At 43.0% G+C, this 26,687-nt stretch overlaps 1 protein-coding gene across 1 annotated transcript in view; it reads right to left on the bottom strand.

Annotated features, from left to right (window-relative positions):
• The window catches only part of LOC122817312 (zinc finger BED domain-containing protein 5-like), a 1,006,885-nt gene that overhangs the window by 443,940 nt on the left and 536,258 nt on the right, over positions 1 to 26,687 (bottom strand). The gene's annotated exons all lie outside the window — the stretch shown is intronic.

Below are 26,687 nucleotides of genomic sequence, written 5' to 3'. Positions count from 1 at the left end.
GTATGAAATACCCTCTGGAAATGATATTTTGTACCAAACTGTCATTTGTTATATTTAGCCAGGCTTTTGGGTGCAATGATAAATGACCCCCGACTGCCTCCAGAGTAGGACAACTGGGTCTCCCTTCAGAAGCACTTGTAGGATTGACCAGAGAAGTGATCTCTGTCACCCTGGTGTTGCAGACCCCCTCTGCCGAAGGGCAGCGTCTTCCATTGAAACCCTCTCTCCTCTGCCTCTGGAGGGGGGCTCTCCACGTGTGTCTTGAAAGGCTCCTTGGGTTTTCCGGAGCAACATCTTTCCTGCCCTCTGACCTTTGGGACAGGGTCGAGTGGGGGTGGAAAAACAGACTCTGATGGCAGACAGAGTCTTTCCTTCTTGCTCACACCTGGTCAAAGTCTCCTTCACCTTTGGCCCAAACAAAGATGAGCCGTCAAATGGGGTATTAGTAAAGGAAGACTTGAAGGGTTCTGCAAAGGAACAGATTTGCATCAAGGCTAACTACGAAGAGCGATTTCTGTACCTGCAGCTCTACTCAAACCATCAGCTGCTTATGATACGAGACGCATGGATGAGTTGACTATCAAATTGAGGGTAGAGAGCAGAGTGGCAATCTTTTCGGATACACTCGAAGCTACAGCACCTTGAAGAGTATCAGCAAACTCCTTAAGGAGATCTCTCTGCAGTCTGGTAAAATGGGTCAAGTAGTTCAGTGATCTGAGTGAGAGTCGCTGAACTGAACATGCATTTCCCATATCTATCCATGATCCCAGATTCTCTGTTAGGAGGATGGATAGATGAGGAAGTCTCAGACATTTCCTTTTTGGTGGCTGCCGCCACCACCATGGCATCAACAAACAGGGACTCCCTTGGTCAAAAAGGACTTATCCACAGGGGCTGAAATAAACTTATTAGGCCTCCTAGGAACAGGTTCCATAGATTCTGGAGACTCCCACACCCTGAGAAAGACCAGATCCATAAGCTCATCGTAGGGCGGAGATACCCAAGAGGTTGAAAGTCGATACCCGAATGCCTTCAGGAGAACCGACTCATCCTCAGTACGGCTCTTGGACTGCTAATCATCCCTCTGCCCAAGAATTTCAAGAATCTCTGCAAAGGAGATGTCCTCAGAGGGGGATCTAGTGGACCCTTCTGATTCATCCAGGTGTGTGTCCGATGGGAGAGACTCCTGGGGGGAGTCCAAATGCCTCCTCTTGCATAATCTCTTCCTGGGAACTTCTTCAGGGGGAACTTCTGGAGAGGTCTCAGAAGAGCAGGGAGCACCCTGTGAGGCTACCTGAGGCTCAGGGTCTCTACACTTGGGATGGCCGGAGGAGACAGAAACTGACATAGGCACTTTAGGGGAAGAAGAGGCCAGACCTTGAGATGAGGAAGTCTTAAGAGACAACACTCGCCTCATGGCTTTGAATGCACCTCGGCTCTGATGAGAATGAGTCGATGGCTCTGACGGAGCCGCGATCACCTCCCGCACCGAAACTGTGGGCTCCGAGCCCGAGGTAGGAGCCAAGCTCACCTGAACTGATGCCCCGAGAGGAAGAGTCAGCACCAAGATGGTGCGGCTATCCTCCCTGGACCCGACCGGAGAGTGTCGGCTCCTAGAGTCCCCGGTCAGCAACGAGAACGTCCAAGCAGATGGAGCTGACGACTCGAGCAGGTGTCAGCTCCAAGGGATCCACAATCATCAGGTCAGCCTCCTCCGGCTCCGAAGGTCCGGTATGGCTCGTAGGAGGAGCAGACAATTCAAGAGTAGTGGTCTTCGGCTCCGACGGTTGGGTCTGAGCAGACAGCAATTTAACTAGGCCTGGTGCATTTAAGAGTTTCTGAACCAGCCTGTCTATATCCAGATCAGATAGGCTGACAGAGGACCTGGAAGAGTGAACACATGGAGCCGACTGGAGCAATATGGATGGAGGTTTTTCAGCAACCGGTTCCAGAGCAGTGTCCCAGTTCCAAAAAGAACAGACTGTTGGTTCCGAAGACAGTGAAGCCGAAGTCACCACACTTTGACCATTTTCCTTTTTTGGACCTAGAATCAGAGGAAGATTTAGATGATTTACTGGCTCCATCCTGGTCAGACAATGCCTCAGAAAAAGCGTGTTTGATGATGCCCCTTAATCAATCAATTTCCTCTTCTTTCTGCTAGCACTCTGGTGGAAAAGGAGTGACAGATACTGCAAGACTCTTGCAGGTGCACCTCACCCAAACAGTAAACACACTGCACATGTGCATCCATGACTGACATTTTCTGTCCGCAGTCTGGGCATTTTTTAAACCCAGACTTTGGATGTTTGTCTTTTTCTTCAGACATTTCCACAACTGAAATACGCTATTTAACTATGAGCTATTTTAAACTAACTGATTCACACAAACACACACACAGCCCAAACGGGGCAACTGACTTCTATATAAACAGGATTAAGTAATCCAAAAACAATAGTCCCAACAGGGAACACTGACTAAATAACTAAAGAAAGGACTCTAAGGCCAAAGGGCCGAATGCAAAGATAGATTATACTGAGGAAAGGGGTATGAACACAGAAAACACACTATCTACTAGCCAGTAATATCTGCTATTAAAAATAGATCAAGGATATATCTGTTTGTGTCTTTCAGCTTTTCCTGGTTAGGGGTCGCCACAGCGGAACTCCGGTCCGCTAATAATTGGCAGTAGATTTTTACGTACTGGCTTGCCGGGCCTAACGCACAACCTTCAATGAAGGAACGCCCATTCAGGCATGTCGCCACACAGAAGACATTCTAACTGAGAATCGAACGGGCAACATCTAACTGTGAGGCGATAACGCTACCGCAGCACCACCACCGCAGATCACGGATATATAAAAATTGAAAAATATAACTTGCTGAAAGTTGAAAAACTCCCAACAAAGTCTTGAGCAAAGCTGGAAACCAAGAGATCCATGCCGCGGCAAACTAGATCTGAGGTAATTCCAGCAGTGCATTGTGGGATAAGGGGTGGGGTCTCGAGCTTCTGGAGAACTTTGAGCTTGCTAGTCGGCCTTGTCGGAGCCAAGGACCGGCTCCGAACCAATCAGTGATGAATGAACGGCAAGACTGAACAACTTCACATCCAACTTTTACCCCTTACTAACATGGCCATTCCAGATGGTTACACCTGGTCTAAACTTTTATCTATTTACTTGTTAAACTAACTTTTTCTTACTATATCTCTAACAGTTTTTCTGATGGGTATGTATCATACGTTTTCAATTCACCACTAATATACATCTTAATACGTCAGTTAACTGTTTATTCTAAATCACCGTTTTTATTTTTGTCTACTTATAAGGCCAGAATTGCACCTAAAAGAGCAATTGGCCAAGTGTGCTTGCCAAATTAACAAATATAATAAGAGTACACAAACGTCTTACAGTGGTACAGCCTGTTGTTCTGAAGGCTTGCTAGCACCCCTCAATCACTTTTGACACTCCTGCTGGGAGATCTGACAAAGGATCTATAGTACAAGCAAGATCTTGAGGTGAACAGAGCTGTCATCTTAACTGACAGGGAACCCCAATTATCAGTGCCAAGAAGGTTTCTTGTATTATCAAGGACTTCATAGCCTGAAACTACACTCTTCTTAACCTTAAAGAAGAAACAAGTATTAGTTTTGACACTTCTTCCTTGAACTTTATAAGAAGTGTGACTCATGGAAATGATAAGATAGGTGTCCTTTATAAGTTCAAGGCTCAACAGCACACGTCCCATAACTAGGAAATGTGTGCACAATCAAGCACAAGTACGAGCAAACCGGTCAGTCATTCCTAACATTCAAAGCATTTTTTTGCAGGGGGGCTTCAAGATTGTTGTACCTCAGAAAAAAAGGGAATTTTCCAAGATACAGCAAATTTCAGACTTACAGTTTCATAGGTACTTACTAGACTATTAATCTATGAGGATTTTAAGAAGCTTAGCCTTACATTCCAATAGTAGTTTTAAGCCCTTACATTTTGCATACAATACCCCAGAGATTCCCTGAACAAGGATATGTTGGGACATGTACAGGTTTCCCCTATCCATGAGGAACACGAGGAGCTAAACCAGGGGTAAATTTGCAGTTACCCATCCATTCATCCAAATTACATTTGAGTTGAGTAACAGAACAGAAGCAGCATTTTCTGTGACATGAACCTGTCACTCCAACTTGTTATATTTATTTTGCAAAACAGACAAGACATTCCTTGAGCAGCTGCCTATGATACCAGTGGACTTGCAAATGTGTAACATGTCAGAGAAAGTATAGTTGTGCACACTTACCATAAATGTAGATGTTCGAGTGTATTCCCTGTTGCAGTCATTACATTTGGGTAATCTGCTGGCAGGTTGCCCTCAGTCAGCCTGAATTCCAAAGTCTTGGGTCCTGCGTCGGTTGCTGTCTTCTCTTCCATGAAGTCAGGTCGTCAGGGGGTATAAAACCTGCAGCCGATGCCATTTTCTTTAGTTTTTCTGGACCCGATTGTCAGGTGCCCCCAAAAAGGTAGCAATATTATATATACAGATACATATACATGCATCAATATAAACTTTACCTTCATCTACAAGCAAATACACCACATAGGTTGAAAAAGACAGAGAAGGAAAGATAAACTGTAGAATGACAGGGGGATGGCGGGAGGGTAACCTGGATTGCAACAGCGAATACACTCGAACATCTACATTTATGGTAAGTGTACACAACTGTACTATGTTCTTCGTGTTTCACTGTTGCAGTCATTACATTTGGGTAGAATCCCAAAGCTAAGTTTGGGAGGCTGGAGCTAAACAGCATTAGGTGCGGCTATAAGGCCCTGCAGCACTGCAGTGGCAAAGCCTGCCCTGGACTTCGAGTAGAGAGGCAAATGGTAATGCTTTGTAAAGGTGTGAACAGAAATCCAAGTAGCAGCCTCTAGAATGTCTTTGGGTTGGTACTCCTCTGAGAAAAGCTGCCGAAGTAGCTGCAGCTCTGGTGGAATGAGACCTAATGCCCATGGGCACAGGTTTACCATGGTGTGAGTAGCAGAAACTGATGCAGTGGCTTATCCACTTTGAAATTGTTTTCTTTGAAATGGCCTTTCCTTCTGATCCTGCAGCATATGACACTAGTAATTGCTCAGTTTTTCTTAGAGCTTTAGTCCTGCTCAAGTAGAATCTTAGCTGCCTGTGTACGTCCAAGGAATGCAGAATTATTTCCCCTTTGTTCTGCGGATTTGGATAAAAAGTTGGCAGATGAATTGTTTGGTTAAGAACCACACTGGAATCCACCTTTAGGCATAAAAGTAGGATTTGTCCTCAGAGACACCCTGTCTGGGTAAAACATGATAAAAGGCTCTACAGCCATGAGGGCCTTTAGCTCTGAAACCCTTCTTGCTGAAGTAATTGCTAGAAGCAGGGCTGTCTTCCATGACAAGAATTTTATATCAGCGGTAGCGGCTGGTTTAAATGGAGGCAGGGTGAGCTTTTCCAACAAATAATTGAGGTCCCATGCAGGTAATGGTGATCTCCTAGGAGGCCTTAGGTTTTTGGCTCCTCTATGACACTGCTTTAGTAAGGGATGATAAAAGATTGGTGGCTCTGTACTGTAATGAGCCGAAATGGCAGAGGCATAGATTTTGATTGATGAGAAAGATAGGCCTTTGTCAAGCATCTCAGTTAAGTATTGTAATATCCGAGGAATATGTGGTTTTGCTGCATCAGTTCCTTGTGCTTGATTCCAAGCACAAAATCTCTTCCATTTGTCAGCATAAGATTTTCTAGTTCTAGGCCTTCTGGCTTCCAAAATGACATCCATCACAGCTTTACTGAGAGGTGTCGTTGGCATAATTACATGATTAGCCATGCTGCCAGGTTCAGAGTCTGTAGTCGATTGTGCAAGATCTGACTGTTTTGCTGGGACAGTAGTTGTGGTCTCTGAGGCAAGGTCCAAGCTGGGTATTGAGACAAGTTCCTTAGTACTGGGTACCAGTATTGGCAGGACCAGTCCGAGGCAATTAATATCTTTGGCTTCTCTTGTCTGACTTTTAGGAGGAAAGGTGTAAACTGACAGGTTTTTCCAGCTGAAAGATAGAGCGTCCACTTTCCATGCTTGGCTGTGATAAGTCCTTGTGCAGAATCTTTTCAGTTGATAATTTTGAGGAGAGGCAAATAGATCTATGTCTGGGCTCCCCCATTTGTCTGTTATGCTGAATACTTGTGGATTTAGTTTCCACTCGTTAGGATCCATAAGGTTTCTGCTTAAATCGTGTGCCAGAGTGTTCTGTTTTTCTGACAGGAACTGAGCTTGAAGATTTATTTGGTAGGTCAAAGCTGTGTCCCACAGTGCCATGGCTAATCTGCAAAGGGGGTATGAGTGTGTGCCCCCTTGCTTGTTTATATACCACATGACTGTGGTGTTCTCCGTCTTTATCAGTAGTTGTCCTGGATGAAGTAAGTTCCTGAATGCAGTTAGGGCACTTTGAACAGCTAGCATCTCTTTATGGTTGATATGTAGATGCGGGTCTACTTCTTTTGACCTAACTCCCATTTGCCTGACACCCATTTGCCAGAGACCAAATGACTGAAATTTCATTTGCCCGACACCCATTTGCCAGAGACCAAATGACTGAAATTTCATTTGCCCGACACCCATTTGCCAGAGACCAAATGACTGAAATTTCATTTGCCCGACACCCATTTGCCAGAGACCAAATGACTGAAATTTCATTTGCCCGACACCCATTTGCCAGAGACCAAATGACTGAAATTTCATTTGCCCGACACCCATTTGCCAGAGACCAAATGACTGAAATTTCATTTGCCCGACACCCATTTGCCAGAGACCAAATGACTGAAATTTCATTTGCCCGACACCCATTTGCCAGAGACCAAATGACTGAAATTTCATTTGCCCGACACCCATTTGCCAGAGACCAAATGACTGAAATTTCATTTGCCCGACACCCATTTGCCAGAGACCAAATGACTGAAATTTCATTTGCCCGACACCCATTTGCCAGAGACCAAATGACTGAAATTTCATTTGCCGACACCCATTTGCCAGAGACCAAATGACTGAAATTTCATTTGCCCGACACCCATTTGCCAGAGACCAAATGACTGAAATTTCATTTGCCCGACACCCATTTGCCAGAGACCAAATGACTGAAATTTCATTTGCCCGACACCCATTTGCCAGAGACCAAATGACTGAAATTTCATTTGCCCGACACCCATTTGCCAGAGACCAAATGACTGAAATTTCATTTGCCCGACACCCATTTGCCAGAGACCAAATGACTGAAATTTCATTTGCCCGACACCCATTTGCCAGAGACCAAATGACTGAAATTTCATTTGCCCGACACCCATTTGCCAGAGACCAAATGACTGAAATTTCATTTGCCCGACACCCATTTGCCAGAGACCAAATGACTGAAATTTCATTTGCCCGACACCCATTTGCCAGAGACCAAATGACTGAAATTTCATTTGCCCGACACCCATTTGCCAGAGACCAAATGACTGAAATTTCATTTGCCCGACACCCATTTGCCAGAGACCAAATGACTGAAATTTCATTTGCCCGACACCCATTTGCCAGAGACCAAATGACTGAAATTTCATTTGCCCGACACCCATTTGCCAGAGACCAAATGACTGAAATTTCGTTTGCCCGACACCCATTTGCCAGAGACCAAATGACTGAAATTTCGTTTGCCCGACACCCATTTGCCAGAGACCAAATGACTGAAATTTCATTTGCCCGACACCCATTTGCCAGAGACCAAATGACTGAAATTTCATTTGCCCGACACGTCATTTGCCCGACACGTCATTTGCCCGACACGTCATTTGCCCGACACGTCATTTGCCCGACACGTCATTTGCCCGACACGTCATTTGCCCGACACGTCATTTGCCCGACACGTCATTTGCCCGACACGTCATTTGCCCGACACGTCATTTGCCCGACACGTCATTTGCCCGACACGTCATTTGCCCGACACGTCATTTGCCCGACACGCCATTTGCCCGACACGCCATTTGCCCGACACGCCATTTGCCCGACACGTCATTTGCCCGACACGTCATTTGCCCGACACGTCATTTGCCCGACACGTCATTTGCCCGACACGTCATTTGCCCGACACGTATTATTAGCAAGAAAATGGAATAGGCCCCCTTCCCCACTGTAGTACGACCCTGGAGTTAGAATATATAGTTATATTACATCAAAAGTTAACAATATCATATGAAATTAAGTGGGGGGCTGTGCCCCCCACACACCCCCTAACTATATATTCTAACTCCAGGGTCGCACTACAGTGGGAAAGGGGGCATATACCATTTTCTTGCTAATAATACTTGTCGGTCGAATGAAGTGTCGGGCAAATGAAGTGTCAGGCAAATGAAATTTCAGTCAAATGGGGGTCAGGAAAATGTGTGTCAGGCAAATGAAAGTTAGGTCAAAAGAAGTAGACCCGTAGATGCATTTCATTTGGTGCCCATATACCCTGAATGCATCTTCCTGCCATGTGGGCCCCCCAGGCATAATCTGCTGCGTCTGTTGTTAAGGTTTGGCTGGCAGGGGGTAGAGTGAAGGGCCAGCCCATGTTTTGGTGACGGGCCTTTGCCCACCACAGAAACTCCTGTTGCAGGCAGGGGATGAGAGGAATCATTGTTTCTAGACTGTGTGAATGCTGACTCCACAAGCTTTTTAGGTACCACTGAAGTTCCCTCATATGCAGTCTTGCATACGGACTTAGTAGGATGCAGGTTGCCATGCAACTCATAGCCTGCAGAATTTGTCTTGCAGAAGACTGGGTTTTTGTTGCCATCAGTTTGAAGTAAGTAGTCAGTTGCCTTTGTCTGGCGTGAGTTAAGCCATCTGGGCAGTTGCATGCAAGCTTGCACCCAGGAATGTTATCTTTTGAGAGGGTACCAGTTGTGATTTTTTTTCATTTATTGTGTACCCTAGGCATGCTAGAAGCCTTTTCACAAATGCCAGGTGTCGTAGAAGAGTGTCCTTCTCTGCTTGAATAAGACAGTCATCCAAGTAAGGATATATTTGAATACTTCTTTGTCTGCAAAATGCAATTACTGGTGCCAGGCACTTTGTAAAGACCCTGGGCGCAGTAGATAAGCCAAGGGCAGTGCAGAGAATTGGTAATGCATTAAGCCAGCCTTGAATCTGAGGTATCTTCTGCACGACTGTCTTATTAGGACATGCAGGTATGCCTCTTAAGTCTAAAGTCACTAGCCAAGCATTCTTGACCAGCATGGGCAGAAGCTGTTGCAAAGTGAGCATTTTGAATTTTGGAATTTCCAGGTCTGTGTTAAAAATTGATAAATCCAGTATTGGCCGCCAGGCCTTGTCCTTTCTGGGTACCAAGAACAGTCGAGTAAAAACCTTGTCCTTTTTCCTGTTCTGGTACTGTCTGAATGGCCCCCATATCCATGAGGGACGTAACTTGTTTCTGTGCTTCTGCCCATTAGTTTTTTGGCAGGTCTGGCCAACCATTTATTATTGGCAGAGTGTGGAAATGGAATCTGTATCCCTGTGACACGATGTTCAATACCCATTTGTCCTGGATTATTAACTGCCAGTTTTGAGCAAAAAGTGCACATTTTCCCCCTATAGGTGCTGCCAAAAGATAAGTGCTTGGTGTAGGCAGAGGGAAGTCATTGGGGTTGCTTTCTGTAGGTTTGCGCTTTATCTCCTCCAGATTTGGAGGTGGATGCGCCCCATTGCTTTGACCTGTATGAGTCTTGAGCCTGGTACCTGGAACCCTTAGGGCGTCTGGATTTGCCCCTTTGAGCTCTGTCTGACACAGGAAAGGACCAATTTTTTGTAGGCCAGTGTCTACTGAATCTAGGTGACTGCACTTGTAAAAAGTCTTTAACAGTTTGCATAGACTTAGCTTTGTCTTCCATTTTCTTTAAAACCTCTTCTACCTTAATACCAACCAGAGAATCATGCTGTAAAGGTGCATCTAGCAATTTAGCTTTAACATGATCAGGCAAATTTTGTACCTTTAACCAGGCATGCCTACTAATCACAGATCCAGTTACTGCGGCCCTGCAGGAGGCCTCTAAAGAATCAAAACCACATTGCAAAGTATGCTTTCAAACTTGTTCAGCTACATGCAATAATTCATGCAATTCCTTATTTTCTGCACATTCTGAAATCATCATCATTTTCTATTTTAGTAATCCCACAACATGTTGTTGGCACTTAAGCATATGAAATTGACAGTTTAAGGCCCCAGTTGCCAAAGTTGCAGATGTATAAACCTTTTTTCCCCATCTGTCCAGCGCCCTGGAATCTCTGTCGGAGGGGGTAGGGTTTTTTGATGTTGAGGCCTTAACTCCCTTAGGAACCTGTGAAATAGTTTTAGGATCAGCAGCAGGATTTCTAAATAAAAATTTATGAGAGTCAGGGACCCTGTAATACTGGTCAGGCTTACTGGGAGCCAGAGGTAAAGAGTAACGGGGTCAGGCTTGACTCCGAAAAAACATTATCCACAATGTCTAACACAAGGGGAATGGCTAAAGGCTTGTGCTGAGAGAGGAGGAGGAAATCCCTGAGCCTCTTTTTTGATTCTGAGAAGTCTTGACTCTCCCAGTGAAAATGCTCCCTCAAAGTATGCAAGGTTTCTCCAAATGAATAATCATCAGGAGGAGATGCAGATGGAATAGACTCCTCAGTATCAGAATCCTCATAGGGAGGTAAAGATAATTCCTGATCAGAAGAGGAATCAGAAGAAATGGAAACCTGATCTGAAGATTCATAGTCAGTGTCTTGCCTAGGCCTCTTATCTGAAGGGGGGTGGGTACCCCTGATCAACGTAATAAGGTCTTCAGCCATTTTGATCATCTGTTTTTTAGGCACAGAGGTCTGCGCACGTGGCTCAGGCGTCGGTTATTTCGGTTTAGAAGGTGTTTTTGCCTTTGGTTTTGCAGCTTTCGGTTTGATGTAAAAATGTTGAGGTCTGAATACACCCTCAGAAGCCTGTGCCTGCTCAGCGGCTCTGAACCCATCTGAGGGAGATGCATCCGTCGGTCCAATACCTTGAGTATCCTGCGGCATGCCGGACTCCACATGGGTGTCGGTAGAGGCCTGCGACTCGAAGGTAGCGGGTATCAGGGGCTGCGAAAGCGCCTCACTGAGTACCGGCGAGCCGGCGACTTGACTTAGGAGAAGCTTCGTCGTCAGTTCTGGATCTCGACTGCCTTTCTCTGTCCTTTTCTTTATGTTTTTTTATGTACTCCGGTAGTCGGATTGCTATCAGACGACATCTCTGGGTAGTTAAATGTGTTTCCAAAATACTTAGATGCAAAAATATACTGACGCTTAATAGAGCTTTGGTTAAATCTAGCACAAAACTGACAGCTAGGCATGTTGTGATCAGGGCCTAGGCATGGAATACAGTATAAATGGAAATCCTTATGAGGTATTTGCCTCCCACAAGTAATACAACTACTAACTTTCTGACATCGGTAAAAAGCAGGAAAAAAGTTTCCCCAACAGGGTACTTAGCTTTATTGAAGACTTCAGTTCTGAAACTCAAACGTAAATATTTCAGCAGTCGGCTGACCGGCACTTGCGAAATGCTTCTGCTTTGGGCACCGCGCGGCAAGAAAGACTGAAGAAAATGGCATCAACTGCAGGTTTTATACCCCTAACGACCTGATGTCATGGATGAAAAGACAGCAACCGACGCAGGACCCAAGACTTTGGAATTCAGGCCGACTGAGGGCAACCTGCCAGCAGATTACCCAAATGTAATGACTGCAACAGTGAAATATGAAGAACATCAGAGTGTGCTGAAGCTCTATATGCAAGGTAGATGCAGTTTCTTAGGAGCCTGTGGGATACTGAGAGAAGGACAAGGCTTTAAGACAGTCTGCATAGTTTTTTTTTTTTTAAGATTTAAGAGAGTTCATTTTTTAGTGAGCAAGTATTGTGGTCATTCCAGCTGTGACAAGTGCTTGAATAAGTATATATTGAAATAGATACTATATTCTAAATGTGTGTGTGTGTTGGGCAGAGTCCCAAAGCTATGGTTGGGGGGCTGGAGCTAAACAATATTAGGAGCGGCTATGAGGCCCTGCAGAACTGCAGTGGCAAAGCCTGCCCTTGATTTAGAGTAGAGTGGCAGATGATAGTGCTTTGTAAAGGTGTGCACTGAACTCCAAGTAGCAGCCTCTAAAATGTCTTTGGTTGGTACGCCCATGAGAAAGGCTGCTGAAGTGGCTGCAGCTCTGGTTGAATGTGGCCTAATGCCCTTAGGCACTGGCTTGCCATGTTGAAAATAGCAGAAACGAATGCAGTGGCCTATCCACTTTGAAATAGTCTGCATTGAGATGGCCTTTCCTTGTGATCCTGCAGCATATGCCACTAGTAATTGCTCTGTCTTCCTGAAAGCTTTGGTTCTGTCCAAGTAGAATCTAAGCTGTCTGTGTACGTCCAAGGAATGCAAAATTCTCTCCCCCTTGTTCTTTGGGTTTGGATAAAAAGTTGGCAGATGAATGGCTTGGTTAAGTGCCACACTGGACACCACATTAGGCATAAATGTCGGGTTTGTCCTCAGAGAAACCCTGTCTGGGTAAAACATGATAAAAGGTTCCACAGCCATAAGTGCCTGTAGCTCTGAAACTCATCTTGCAGAAGTTATTGCTAGGAACAGAGCTATTTTCCAAGATAAAAAACTTTATATCAGCAGTAGCAGCTGGCTCAAAAGGGGGCAGGGTGAGTTTTTCCAAGACTAGTTGAAGTCCCATGCAGGTATTGGTGATCTCCTTGGAGGCCTTAAATTTTTGGCTCCTCTGAGGTAATGCTTTAATAAAGGATGAGAAAAGACTGGTGGCTCTGTGTTGTAATGAGCCGAAATGGCAGAGGCATGAATTTTAATTGATGAAAAAGATAGGCCTTTGTCCAGCATCTCAGTTACGTATTGCAAAATCTGAGGAATATTTGGTACAGCTGTATCAGTTCCTTGTGCCTGGTTCCAAGCACAGAATCTCTTCCATTTTCCAGCATAAGATTTTCTAGTACAAGGCCTTCTGGCTTCCAAAATGATATCCATCACAGCTTTACTGAGAGGTGTGTTTTGTATGATTACATTATCCGCCATGCTGCCAGGTTTAAAGTCCTGAGTTGGCTGTGCAGGATTTGATTGTTTTGCTGAGACAGTAGATGGGGTATTTGAGGTAAGGTCCAAGCTGGGCATTGAGACAAATTCCTTAGGATTGGATACCAGTACTGGCGGGGCCAGTCTGGGGCAATCAGTATCATCTTTGGCTTCTCCTGTCTGACCTTTAGGAGTACCTTGGGGAGGAGTGGCAGTGGAAGAAAGGCATATACTGCTAGGTTTTTCCAGCTGAAAGATAGGACGTCCATTTTCCATGCTTGTCTGTGAAAAGTCCTTGGGCAGAATCTTTTTAGTTGGTAGTTGTGAGGGGAGGCAAATAGATCTATGTCTGGGCATCCCCATTTCCTTGTTATCATGTTGAAGACTTGTGGATCCAGCTGCCACTCATGAGGATCCATGAGGTTTCTGCTTAGTTCAACTGCCAGAGTATTTTCCTTTCCTGGCAGGAATTGTGCCTGCAGATGTACTTGGTAAGTCAATGCTGTGCCTCACAAAGTCATGGCTAGTCTGCAAAGGGGGTAGAAGAATGCATGTCCCCTGCTTGTTTATATACCACAGGACCGTGGTGTTGTCCGTCTGTATCAGTAGTTGTCCCGGATGAAGTAGGTCATTGAAGGCTGTCAGGACATTTTGAACAGCTAGCATCTCTTTTTGATTGAAATGTAGATGCATTTGGTTTGAGGGCCATGTGCCCTGAATGCACCTTCCTGCCATGTGCCCCCCCCCCCAAGGCATAATCTGATGCATCTGTTGTTAGTGTCTGCCTGACTGAGGGTAATGTGAACGGCTGTCCCTTGTTCTGGTGACAAGCCTGTGCCCACCACTGAAACTCCTGTTGCAGGGAATGAGAGTAATCATTGCCTCCAGGCTGTGGCAATGTTGAGTCCAAACACTTTTTGGGTACCATTGAAGTTTCCTCATATGCAGTCTTGCATATGGAATTAGTAGAATGCAGGATGCCATGAAGCCCAAAGCCTGCAGAATTTTTCTTGCACATAACTGGGCCTTTGTTGCCAACATCTTGAAATAGGTAGGCAGTTGCCTTTGTTTGTCTGGCGTGAGATAAGCCATCTGGGCAGTTGTATTTAAGCTTGCACCCAGGAATATTATCTCTTGAGAGGGTACTAGTTTTGATTTCTTTTCATTGACTGTGTACCCTAGGCATGTTAGGAGTCTTTTCACAAACGCCAGATGCTGTAGAAGAATGTCCTTGTTCTCTGCTTGAATTAGACAATCGTCCAGGTAAGGATCTATTTGTATTCCTCTTTGTCTGCAGAATGCAATTTCTGGTGCCAGGCACTTTGTAAAAACCCTGGACGCAGTAGATAAGCCAAAGGGCAGTACAGAGAATTGGTAATGCATTGAGCCAGCCTTGAATCTGAGGTAGCTACTGCATGATTGTCTGATTGGAACATGCAGGTATGCCTCTTTTAGGTCTAAAGTCACAAGCCAAGCATTCTTGCCCAGCATGGGCAGAAGCTGCTGCAAAGTTAACATTTTGAATTTTGGTACATCCAGGAATGTGTTCAGAATAGATAGGTCCAGTATTGGTCTCCAGGCCTTGTCCTTTCTGGGTTCCAAGAACAGTCGAGTAAAATCCTTGTCCCTGCCCTTGCTCTGGCACTTGTTGAATGGCCCCCATGTCCATGAGGGATGAGACTTGTTTTTGTGCCTCTACCCGTTGATTTTTTTGGCAGATCTGGCCAGCCATTTGCCTTTGGCAATGGAACTTGTAGCCTTGGGACACTGTTTAGAACCCACTTGTCCTGCGTTATGATGTGCCAATTTTGAGAAAAAAGTGCTAATTTTCCCCCTAAGGGTGCTGCCCAGAGATACGTGCTTGGCACAGGCAGGGGGAAGTCATTGGGGCTGTTTCCTGTAAGGCTGTGATTTGTCCTCTCCAACTTTGGAGGCAGAAGCACCCCATTGCTTTGACCTGTATGTACCTTGCACCTGGGATCTGCCTCTAGGGCGTCTGGATCTGCCCCTTTGAGGTCTGTCTGACACAGGAAAGGACCAATTCTTTGTAGGCCAGTGTCTACTATGCCTAGGTGGATGTACTTGTAAAAAATCTTTGAAAGTTTGCATAGATTTAGCTGTGCCCTCCATTTTCTTTAACACTTCTTCTGCCTTAACCTTAAACAAAGTAGCATGCTGTAAAGGTGCATCTAATAATTTAACTTTCACATGATCAGGCAGATTTTGCTCCTTTAACCAAGCATGCCTCCTAATTACAGAACCCGTAACTGCGGCCCTGCAGGAGGCCTCCAAAGAATCAAAACCACATTGCAAAGTATGCTTTCCAACTTGTTCAGCTGCATGCAATAAATCCTGCATTTCCTTGTTTTCTGCACATTCAGAGTTTAACAACATTTTCTGTTTAAGCAATGCCATGACATGCTGCTGATATTTGAGCATGTGGAACTGACAGTTTAAGGCCCTTATAGTCAAGGTAGCAGATGTGTAAACCTTTTTTCCCCATCTATCCAGTGCCCTAGAATCTCTGTCAGAGGGGGGGGGGGTACGTTTTTTTTGCAGCGGAAGCCTTAACTCCTTTGGGACCCTGTGAAATCGTCTCTGGGTCTGCAACAGGGTTTTTAAAAAGGAATTTATGAGAGTCAGGAACCCTGTAATATCTATCAGGCTTAACAGGAGCTGGAGGTAAGGAGTCTGGGGTAAGACTAGAACCCAAAAGCACATCATCTGCAATGTCTAACACAGGAGGAATGGCTAGAAGCCTGTGTTGAGGAAGTAAAAGGAAATCTCTGAGCCTCTTTTTAGATTCAGAAAAATCTTGGCTCGCCCAGTGGAAATGCTCCCTCATGGTATGCAAGGTTTCCCCAAAAGAATAGCCCTCTGGAGGAAAAGCTGAAGGTATAGATTCTTCAGCATCAGAATCCTCATTGGGGGGGGGGAGAGAATATCCCTGATCAGAAGAGGAATCAGAAGAAATAGAAACCTGATCTGAAGATTCATAGTCAGTCTCTTGCCTAGGCCTCTTACCAGGAGGGAGGTGGGATCCCCTGATCAAGGTAATCAAGCCTTCGGCCATTTTGAGCATCTGTTTTTTGGGCATAGAGGCCTGTCCACGTGGCTCCTGAGTTTCTTTGCTTTAGAAGGTGCTTTAGTCTTTGCCTTTGAAGTTGAAGTCGGTTTAATGTAAAGATGTTTAGGTCTGAATACCCTCAGAAGCCGGTGCCTGTTCAGCGGCTCCAGACCCATTTGAGGGGATAGTACCCGAGGCTCCAATACCTTGAGTTTCCAGCATCATGGCCGACTCCACGTGGGAGTCGGCAGCGGCCTGCGACTCTAAAGTAGCGGGCGTCGGGGGCTGTGAAAGCGCCTCACTGAGAACCGGCAACTGGCTTAGGAGAAACTTTGTCTTCAGTTTTGGGCCTCGGTTGTTTATCTCTCTCCTTTTCTTTGCATTTTTTGTGAACTCCGGTAGTCGGATGGCTATCTGACATTTCTGGATAATTAAACCGGCGTCCAAAATAGTTTAAAGCAAAATCATACCGGCGCTTAATAGTGCGTTGGTTAAATCTAGCACAAAATCGACAACCAGAAACGCTGTGATCAGGGCCTAGGCAAGGAATACAGTAAAAATGAAAGTCCTTATGAGGTATTTGCTTTCCACAAGAAATACTATTATTTACTTTTTCTGACATCGGTCTGGAGCAAGAAAAAAAGTTTCCCCAATGGGGTAATTAGCTTTATTGAAGACTTTGGATCTGAAATTCGAACACTAAAATCTGAGGAGTTGGCCGACCGGCACTTGCAAACTGCTTCTGCTTCGGGCACCGCGCGGCAAGAAAGACTGAAGAAAATGGCGTCAGCTCCATCTTTTATACCCCTGACGACCTGACATCAGGGAAGGGGCGACAGCAGCCGACGCAGGACCCAGGACTTTGGAATTCAGGCCGACTGAGTGCAACCTGCCAGCAGGATTACCCAAATATAATTACTGCAACAGTGAAACACGAAAAACATTGGGAAATTTACCATTCTCTTCACTCTAGTGAAATCTTGGAGTTGGTATATTTAATTAGCAGAGGTAAAAAAAAAAAAAAAAAAAAAAAAAATAATTTTTTTATTGAAGTTTCGAACTTTCAAAACTTCGATGTTATGGTCTCAACCATATGAATTTCAACGTTTTGAAAGTTCGAGCTTCTCAAGTAGATCCATATATACATATGTATACATACACAAAAATAAATATATACACACACGTATGCACACTACTTAATACATATTTCTCTGTAATCACAATTACCTTTCTGCAGTGCTGAAAATCACACTTACAGTCCCCAAATGTACAATGGGAACACAATGGGAAGGCATAAAGTAATCTCTTGCCACTAAAATCATGATATATTTGCCACAAAATCTCTCTAGCCCCTACTGCACACAGCAGAAAAACAGTACATGTTTTCTCCTGAGTGGAAACAAACTGACCTTCATACAGTCGTCCTTTCTAAAGATCAAATCTAGGACATGGTTTCTGAATACATAGCTCCAAGAAAGCAGAGCACATCAAGATGACCAACACAAAGTTCTCCACCCCAGGTGTGTAAACTACCAAAAGAGTGAAAACTCTGTTTAAAGCCCTTCGACACACATGCGTCAAGCTTTCTGCAAACTGGTGTTACAGCAGTAGGTCTAAGAAACCTATGTAATAAATTACTTGCTGTTCAAGATTAACAGGGGCATTAGATACAGCTTCTCTTCTAAAGACCTGAAATCAATGACTGATCATAGCTCTAGTGGATGAGGAGGAATTCCCTCTCCATTGTCACCAGAACTGTCTCTTACTAAGCAGCCATAATCATACCTACTGGTCTGAATGTAAGCCAGGAAATCTTATCTGGAGGACATAAGGTAATTTCCACCATTCCTTCATGTCATGGGGCTAAAACCAAGTGAATATACAAGTGTACAGTCCTCTACAAACAATGACATCTGGTAGTCCACTGCAACATCTTAATTACTAAATGTGCAAACACTATCATAAAGACTGGCTGGCATCAAACCCAAAAGTCAAAGCAGAGTCCAGACATACTTTGTAAAGCATCTTCACCCAAACTGTCAAAGCTATGACCTCCTGGGTCTTCTCTACAGCCAGGAAATCATCCACATTCTTTGCACTGTGGCCAGCTCTTGTCCGTAAAAGCAATCCTCAGAAATGGTATAGACACTGGAATTACTCCCGCTTATGGACAGCCATGGGAAAAAACACTGTGGGGATGTGACAATTAAGTCCATTAGATACATCAAAAAATAACATCCAGTTAAAGGAAGGAGAGATGTTTTTCCTGCAAAGATTTGGCTACTACCTTAGTGAGCTCTATGAACAGTGAAGAAAGCCCAAACAGCAACACTATGTACTAGAAGGGATACCCAACTAACAGTGGAATTATGGAATTTTCTGTGAGGACCCCAAACAGGATGCACCAGAACACATCCATACCATCAAGGAACAGTATCAAAGTAACCTAAGCAGAACTGGCCTGAACTCTGGAGTTTTTCTATGTGGAACTGGACACAAAGAATGTTCTGCTGGAATTCTGTGTGCTCCAGGAGGATGGGATGGAAACCGTTCATTCCCTTCTTCCAGCAGTAGAATCTGGATCTGTTCCAAAAGCTGTGCTAACACAGTCAGGGCTTTTAGTGGAGCTTAAGAGTTCGAAGATGTGGTCAAACACAGCCACAACCAATTGGTCTATGGCAGTGTCTACCACCAAGTCACAGCACACTCAAAATGCTTTCCCAAAGCCATTGCCAGGAATGCTAAAGCTGAGTTGATGGATGTTGTCGTCTTACACATCTAATTAGCTGGTACCGGGGGTGGCAAGACCATGTGATTCTTCAAAGCCATTGTTGTTTAGTGAGGAAAGTCTTCCCCTTTTGGGATTGACTAGGCTAGGAAGAGGAATCGGAGGGTTTGAATGGTGAAGGCCTGCTTTCTATTCCTGAGATAAAGTAAAATTCTACAATGAAATGGGCATCCAAGAGGTTACTTCTGATCTCCTTCAAGGAGGATCATCCTCCACACAAGCACATTCATGGGCTTGTGGTGCTAGTCACAGTGTCATCACAATCAAGTATGCAAGTGTGCTATAAAAAATATCAAGAGGCTGTACTCAGAATACTGGGAAGAATGAACAAGATAAAAGTACAATTGTGTACATTTAGCATAAATGTAGATGTTTGAGTGCATTCACTGTTGCAGTCATCACACTTGGGCTATCTGCCTGCAGGTAGCCCTCAGTAGGCCTGAATACCAGAGTCCTAGTATTTCTGCTTCGGATGCTGTCACTTCTTCCATGATGTCAAGTCGTCAGGGGTATAAAACAGGCAGCCGACGCCATTACATCAGTTTTTCTTGCCCCAAATGTCAGGAGCCCCCAAATAGGGAGCTAGTATACTACTGAAATCGCCAATGAGCCAAGGTTAAAACTGCCGATTTTAAATGTAAAATGAACCTTTATAACATAATTCGAATAACGATTTTTTCAAACAATTTATCGTATTTATGAATGTTCAGCAACATTGTTATTTAATGTATCTCACTTTAAGAAAAAGGTGACATCTATGAGATACAGTTTTGGCGCGAAGTTTATAAAAGGATGTAACAGATGAATCTTTTGTAATTCTGAAGTCCTACAACTGAGTAGGACGAAAAGCGTGGTTCATTTTATGTTTAAAATAAATCGGCAGTTTTAACCTTGGCTCATTGGCGATTTCAGTAGTTTATTTCTTGTGTATTCGTGGAGTTAATAGTTTGAGTACGCCATGGCAGACAAGTCGTTTGAAACAACGCCAAACATTTTAAAGGACACTATAAGTGATGGAGAAGCAATTAACAAGCTAACATTGCTCATTGAGTTACTGTCGCAGAAGGTAGAAGTTATGAATGAAAGATTGGATAATGTGGCATCAATTCAACAACTGCAACAGGACCGAATGGTCGTTCCTAGTCCATTACAACCAGAACAAACAAGGATAGTATCTACAACATAGGTGCAAGCATCGCAAACAGGTACTGTTATTAATAATACTATACAGCAATCAATTAGACAAAATATGCAATCAGGTCAATCGGCTGCATTAGCGGCCGTGGTGGAGAAGAACAGTGATGGGCTGGCAAATACTATGACTGGAGTGGCTACAGTCAATGGATGTGGTCAAATGATCATGAATCAGGCGTCAGAAAGGGACACAACCCAAATGCCTAATTTATAAGATTGGCTTATATCTCCTATAGGTCTGTTTAGAAGTAACAACATAACAAATCAAACTGCAAATATGGATAGCAGAAATATATCCTTATCAGACCTTCTAAATGACTTGGATGCAAATATGCTCAATCACAAGAAATTGAACCTAGAAATTGAATATTTTCAAGAATGTTTAAGAAATAGTGCCAAAGGGACTTAGAATGTGGCGTTATCCGACAGGTTTGGTCACAGGCTCCGAATTTCACCAAGATTTAATTAAAATGTTTGACCAGCAAGGTTTACAATTAATGCAAACAATGATAAAACATTATGCTGTAATGACAAAAGACTTGGGAAAGCAAATCAAACAACATGGGGACTTTTCAAGATATAAGTATGAATATCCAAGATGTTTTCAAAGTATCGAACAGCACATTGAAAAAATGAGGTTAACAAAAATCAAGAAACTTAAAAGAGATCGGTCACAATATAGTAAGGGGTCAGCGTACTCCCCACCCCCACCCTCACAAGTATGGTCTAAAAGAGTTTTAGAACCATCTGAACAACGGGTACATTCGAAACAGACTAATAAAAATGTAACATCAAATAATACAGCACAGGTACCCTTGCCGCAACAACAACAAATGAATGAAATAATAGAAAATTAAATGGTAAGGAGAAGTGAATGAATAAAAGAACGCAATGACAATAATGTTAGATTCATTCAAAATGATGAAGGGGTGGTGAATGTGAATGGAAATCAGGGTTTTCCGAGGCACAACAAAAGAAAACAATGGAACAGGAAGAGAAATCAGAACATTAGAAGGTGACCATAAGGGATGATGAGGTCACAATACCTAGAATCATAAAGAACAGAAAAGGGAACTTTATAATCTATAATTTTTCTTCCTTTCAGGTTTCAGAATCCTCGGCGGATACCCTCTCAAAAGGTTTAACCTTCGTTCCTTCACACAGGGTTGGGAGGGTGGCAAATGGTTAAGGTCTTTGCCTTACAAACACAAGGTACAGTGTTTGAATCTCACAGGGAATAATTGGCTAGGCTTAAAATGGCTTGCAAAGGCAGTTAGCCTAGTACTAATCTATGAATCTATGAATAAAATTAATTTAGCAGAAACCATTTGTGATTTGAAATTATTCGTGAGGAAGTTAAAGCTAAAGTATCTTTTGGGGGGACAACAAGCAAATAGTAATGGGTTTAGAGTAACAAGTTGTTTTAACCCACCTTAGCACAATGCACCTTCCATCTTTGAAAAAATTTGTGAACTAGATTTTAGAGAATTGAGCAAAAATAGCGCAAATATTCTAGACAACTTAAATAAGGAGGAGAGAGAGAGACAGCTTGGAAGTTTTATCAATGGCCAATGTAAGGGTGATGAACCCAGATAAAGGACGGAGTTTGGTGTTTATGGATTCACCAGACTATTAAGCCAGCTAAAAGAGATTTTAACAAGTGATACATATCAATCAGCTTCTCTCAATGAATACAACAGGGCTAATCAATTTATTAAAAGTTTCTTGAATTGTTTATTGAGGCCAGAATAGATCTCCACACATTTAATTATCTAATGGTGCTGTCACCACAAGTCCCATACATGTTCGGAGTCCCGAAGATACATAAGGATCTTCGGAACCCGCCTTTCACACCCATAGTAGACGGAAGAAATTCATCTACTTATGCATGTGCCAAATTTGTTGATGCCATATTGAAAAAATATGTAATACAAGAACAATGGATTCTTAAAGACGCTTGGGCATTTTTAAACAGGTTAAATAATTTTAATTATGAAGAGAAGTATAATTTTTTGACTATAGATGTAAAGGAATTATACACTAGTATTCCTCACCAGCAGGGAATAGAATGGGTGACAGCAAGAATGCGGCAAAAAATGCCCCAGAGAATGAAATTTCTTTAGTGCAAGAAATGTTAGATATGATTTTATCTTATAATTTTATATAATTTGGAAACCAATTTTACATCCAGAAAAAAGGAGTAGCCATGGGTTCACCCTGTGGCTCAAGCTATGCCAATTTGGTAATGTCTTACTGGGAAAGTACATATGTTTTTGATAATGATATATTCAAGGATGTGGTCAGGTTTTATGGGAGATTCATTGACGACATATTTATGGTAACTGAAGGTATGGAGCAAACCGCTATCGATTTGTTGGTTATGATGAATGGGTCAACTGAATTTTTACAATTCACTCATTCTTTTCAAACCACATCAACAGTTTTCTTGGATTTATGAAGAACAAACAGCAAAAACAATATGAAGCTTCTATTTATAGAAAGCCAACATATTCGAACAAATTTTTACATTTCTCAAGCGCCCACCCTTTACACCAAAAACATTCTGTGTTGAAAGGTCAATTGGTTCAGGCAGCGAGAATGATTACCATACATGAGAAATTTCAAGAAGAATGCGCAAATTTGAAAAAAATGTTTTTTCAGTAGAGCTTACCCGATTAAATTAATAGAAGAAATAGTACAAGTCACATCCAAGAGAATAAGCGGGTTCTGTGTGCCGATACTACAACAGAAGACCAGCATAGATTATCAAAACAATGTCCACATCCTTGAAAGACCAGATTCAACGATAGTACCAGTTAGATCCATTGACTTTAATCTGGCATGCATTATGAATTTCTCTTTGGATTACGGTCAGATAAGGGAAATCATAATAAAAAATTGGTCCTTACTAAAAGATGATGTTAGTTTGGGGTCAAAATTCAATTTTCTGCCTAAATTAATATGAAGAAAAGGAAACCGCTTTAAAGAAATATTACAAAGGCACAAAACTCCTTTTCTGAAAAACACAGGGATGACGCAATGTGGAAGTTGCTCTTACTGTCATTTGATGGTTTTAGGTAGTAATATTGATATTAATGGATGTAGAATCATCACAAAAGGCAGATTCAACTGCAACACTAAAGGGGTGGGTTATGTGGCAATTTGTCAAGCATGCCCATGCTTTTATACAGGAAAAACTGACCGTAGATTTAGAGACAGTATCAGAACATCTGAGAAGTATTACTCAGCAAAAAGTAGAAAATGCTTTAGCTACGCATATAATTTCTTTCCCTAAACATAATTTCAAATTTAAAATAATTTCTCAAGGCATCCAGAATGTAAGAGGGGGTCCTTCAAGTTTATTATTAGAGAAAGCAGAATTGTTATGGCAGATAAAACAATGCATACATGTACCCAGGTTTGAATGACAAATGTTCTATAATGTGTTTATTAAAACTTAAAAGTTTAGAAAGGTGATAATTCAGGTTAAAAGAACATTTGTAACTATTCATATGTATATTCACAAAAAATATTCTTAAAAATGAAAAATACACATATACTTATATCCAAGTATTATCATATATTATCCTGGGGTATCTAAGGTTGTATGCATTATATATTGGGTATGTAGGATAAAATTTAAGCCAAACAGCATGCATCTAAAAGTAGATGTTTTATATAGATATATATATATATATATATTATCAGGATTTAATTAATATAAATTGTATATTTTATATTTGAATATTTATTTCGTAGGTTTTGAAAGTATAATGTTTTGAGCAAATACATATATAATTGAATGGACTTGATTTTATGTTTCAAAATGAATTTGATGCTGCAGAATTTATAGTGACAACGGGGCTGAAGTTTTTATTAATAATGATGATTTTTTTAACAATGATTTATTTAATAATGAGTTTTAAACATTGACTGTTTTAAATAATATTTGAATAACGATTTTTTCAAACAATTTATCGTATTTATGAATGTTCGGCAACATTGTTATTTAATGTATCTCACTTTAAGAAAAAGGTGACGTCTATGAGATACAATTTTGGCGCAAAGTTTATAAAAGGATGTAACAGATGAATCTTTTGTACTTCTGAAGAAGTCCTACAACTGAGTAGGACAAAAAGTGTGGTTCATTTTACATTTAAAATAAATCGGCAGTTTTAACCTTGGCTCATTGACTATTTCAGCAGTTTGTTTCTTGTGTATTCGTGGAGTTATTAGGGAGCTAGTATACAGTGGGGACCACCACCAGTAAAAATTAAACACCAATGCCATTAGGAATGGCCATAGAGAGGAGAGGTAGAAAGAAAGAAAACCAGGGGGCTAGAGGGAGGGAAACCAGGACTGCAACAGTGAATACACTTGAACACCTACATTTATGATAAGTGTACACAACTGTACTATGCTCTTCGTGTTTCACTGATGCAGTCATCACACTTGGGTTGATTCCCAAAGCTGAGGAAAGGCGGAGGCAGTCAAGAAGGGTTAGGGCTGTCTAGTAGGCCTTGCAAGACGGCTGTAGCAAATCCAGGCCTGGATTTAGAAAAAGATAGGTAGGTGGTAATGCTTGGTGAAGGTGTGTACAGGACTCCAGGTTGCAGCTTCCAAAATGTCCCTGGTAGGGACTCCCCTAAGAAATGCTGTAGAGGTGGAAATAGCCCTAGTGGAATGTGATCTGATCCCCTGTGGGGTAGGTTTTCCATGGTGCTTGCAGCAGAAATGGATGCAGTGTGCTATCCATTTGAAAATGGTTTGTTTGGAAATGGCCTTACCCTCTGCCCCTACAGCAAAGCTGACTAGCAGCTGGTCAGAGTTTCTGAAAGGCTTAGTCCTGTCAAGGTAGAATGTGAGCTGTCTGTGCACGTCCAAGGAGTGCAGGATCTTTTCCCCTTTACTCTGAGGATTAGGGAAGAAGGTTGGCAAATGGATGGATTGGTTTAAGGCCACACTGGACATCACCTTAGGCATAAAGGACGGGTTAGTCCTGAGAGAAACCCTGTCAGCATGGAAAATACTGAAGGGTTTCACAACCATTAGTGCCTGTAACTCAGACACTCTTCTTGATGGAAGTTACGGCTAAAAGCAAGGCGGTCTTCCAAGAGAGGAATTTTAACTCTGCTGAGGCAGCAGCTTCAAAAGGAGGAAGCGTGAGCTTTTCCGGTACAAAGTTAAAGTCCCAAGCAGGGGTGGGTGCTCTCCTGGGGGGGGGCCTTAAGTTGTTAGCCCCTCTCAAGAACTGCTTGATGAGAGGGTGAGAAAATAGAGGTGGCTCAGTATTATAATAAGCTGAGATGGCAGAGGCATGAATCTTAATGGAGGAGAAGGATAGGCCTCTGTGGAGTAGCTCTGCTAGGTAACCCAGGATTAGAGGCAAGGAGGGCACTGCCGTGTCCTTCCCTTGAGACCAATTCCAAGAACAATATCTTTTCCACTTTTCAGCATAAGATTTCCTAGTACTAGGCCTTCTGGTTTCAAGAAGGACGTCCAGCATCAGTTTGCTTAGGGTTGCTGGTCGGGTATTCAAGGGATAAGCTGGGCTCCAAGGTTTAGGGTATGTAGATGAGGGTGCAGAATCTGGCCCGCCTGCTGGGACAGCAGAGGAGGAGTCTGAGACAGGTGCCACGGTGGCAGCACCGTCAGGCTGCACAAAAGATGGTACCAGTGCTGGCGTGGCCAGTCTGGTGCAATCAGTATAGTTCTTGGCTTGTCCTGTTTGATCTTTAGTAGAACCTTCGAGAGGAGGGGCAGAGGGAGAGAGGCATAAATTGAGAGGTTTTCCCATTGAAAGGGTAGGGCCATCCACATTCCAGGCCCTATTATACGGTTCCTGGTGCAGTATTTGCTCAATTGATAGTTCTGAAGGGAAACAAAAAAGTCCACCTCTGGTGTCCCCCCACCTGTGCCTCAAAAGCTTGAATATTTTGGGTTCCAGTTTCCACTCATGTGGGTCCATGAGCTTTCTGCTTAAATCGTTTGCCAGTGAAATTAGTTTGCCTGGCAGGAATTGAGCTTGCAGATGCACCTGGCTGCTCAAGGCTGTGTTCCACAGAGCCATGGCTAATCTGCAGAGTGTGTAGGAATGGGTTCCCCCCTGCTTGTTTATGTACCACATAACTGTGGTGTTGTCCGTCTTTACCAATAGTTGTCCTGGAAGAATAAGGCCTTTGAAGGCTGTCAGAGCATTCTGTACAGCTAACATTTATTTTTTGACTGATATGCAGGTGCATTTGCTTTGGGGTTTTGCATTTCTTATATCATGCGTATTTGCTTTTTGCTGGGGGTGTTCCATGCCATGTAAATGCTTTCTATTTTTGGGGGCACCTGACATCTGGGACAAGAAAAACTGGTGTAATGGTGTTGGCTGCATGTTTTATACCCCCTGACGACCTGACGTAATGGAAGAAGCGACAGCATCCGAAGCAGAAATCCCAAGACTCTGCTAATCAGGCCAACTGAGGGCTACCTGCAGGCAGATAACCCAAATGTGATGACTGCAAGA

The sequence above is a fragment of the Protopterus annectens genome, chromosome 12.part0, assembly GCF_019279795.1.
Source record: "Protopterus annectens isolate FY-2018-M chromosome 12.part0, PAN1.0, whole genome shotgun sequence".
Classification (NCBI taxonomy): Eukaryota; Metazoa; Chordata; order Ceratodontiformes; family Protopteridae; genus Protopterus; species Protopterus annectens.
This window is presented reverse-complemented; position numbering and strand designations above follow the sequence as displayed.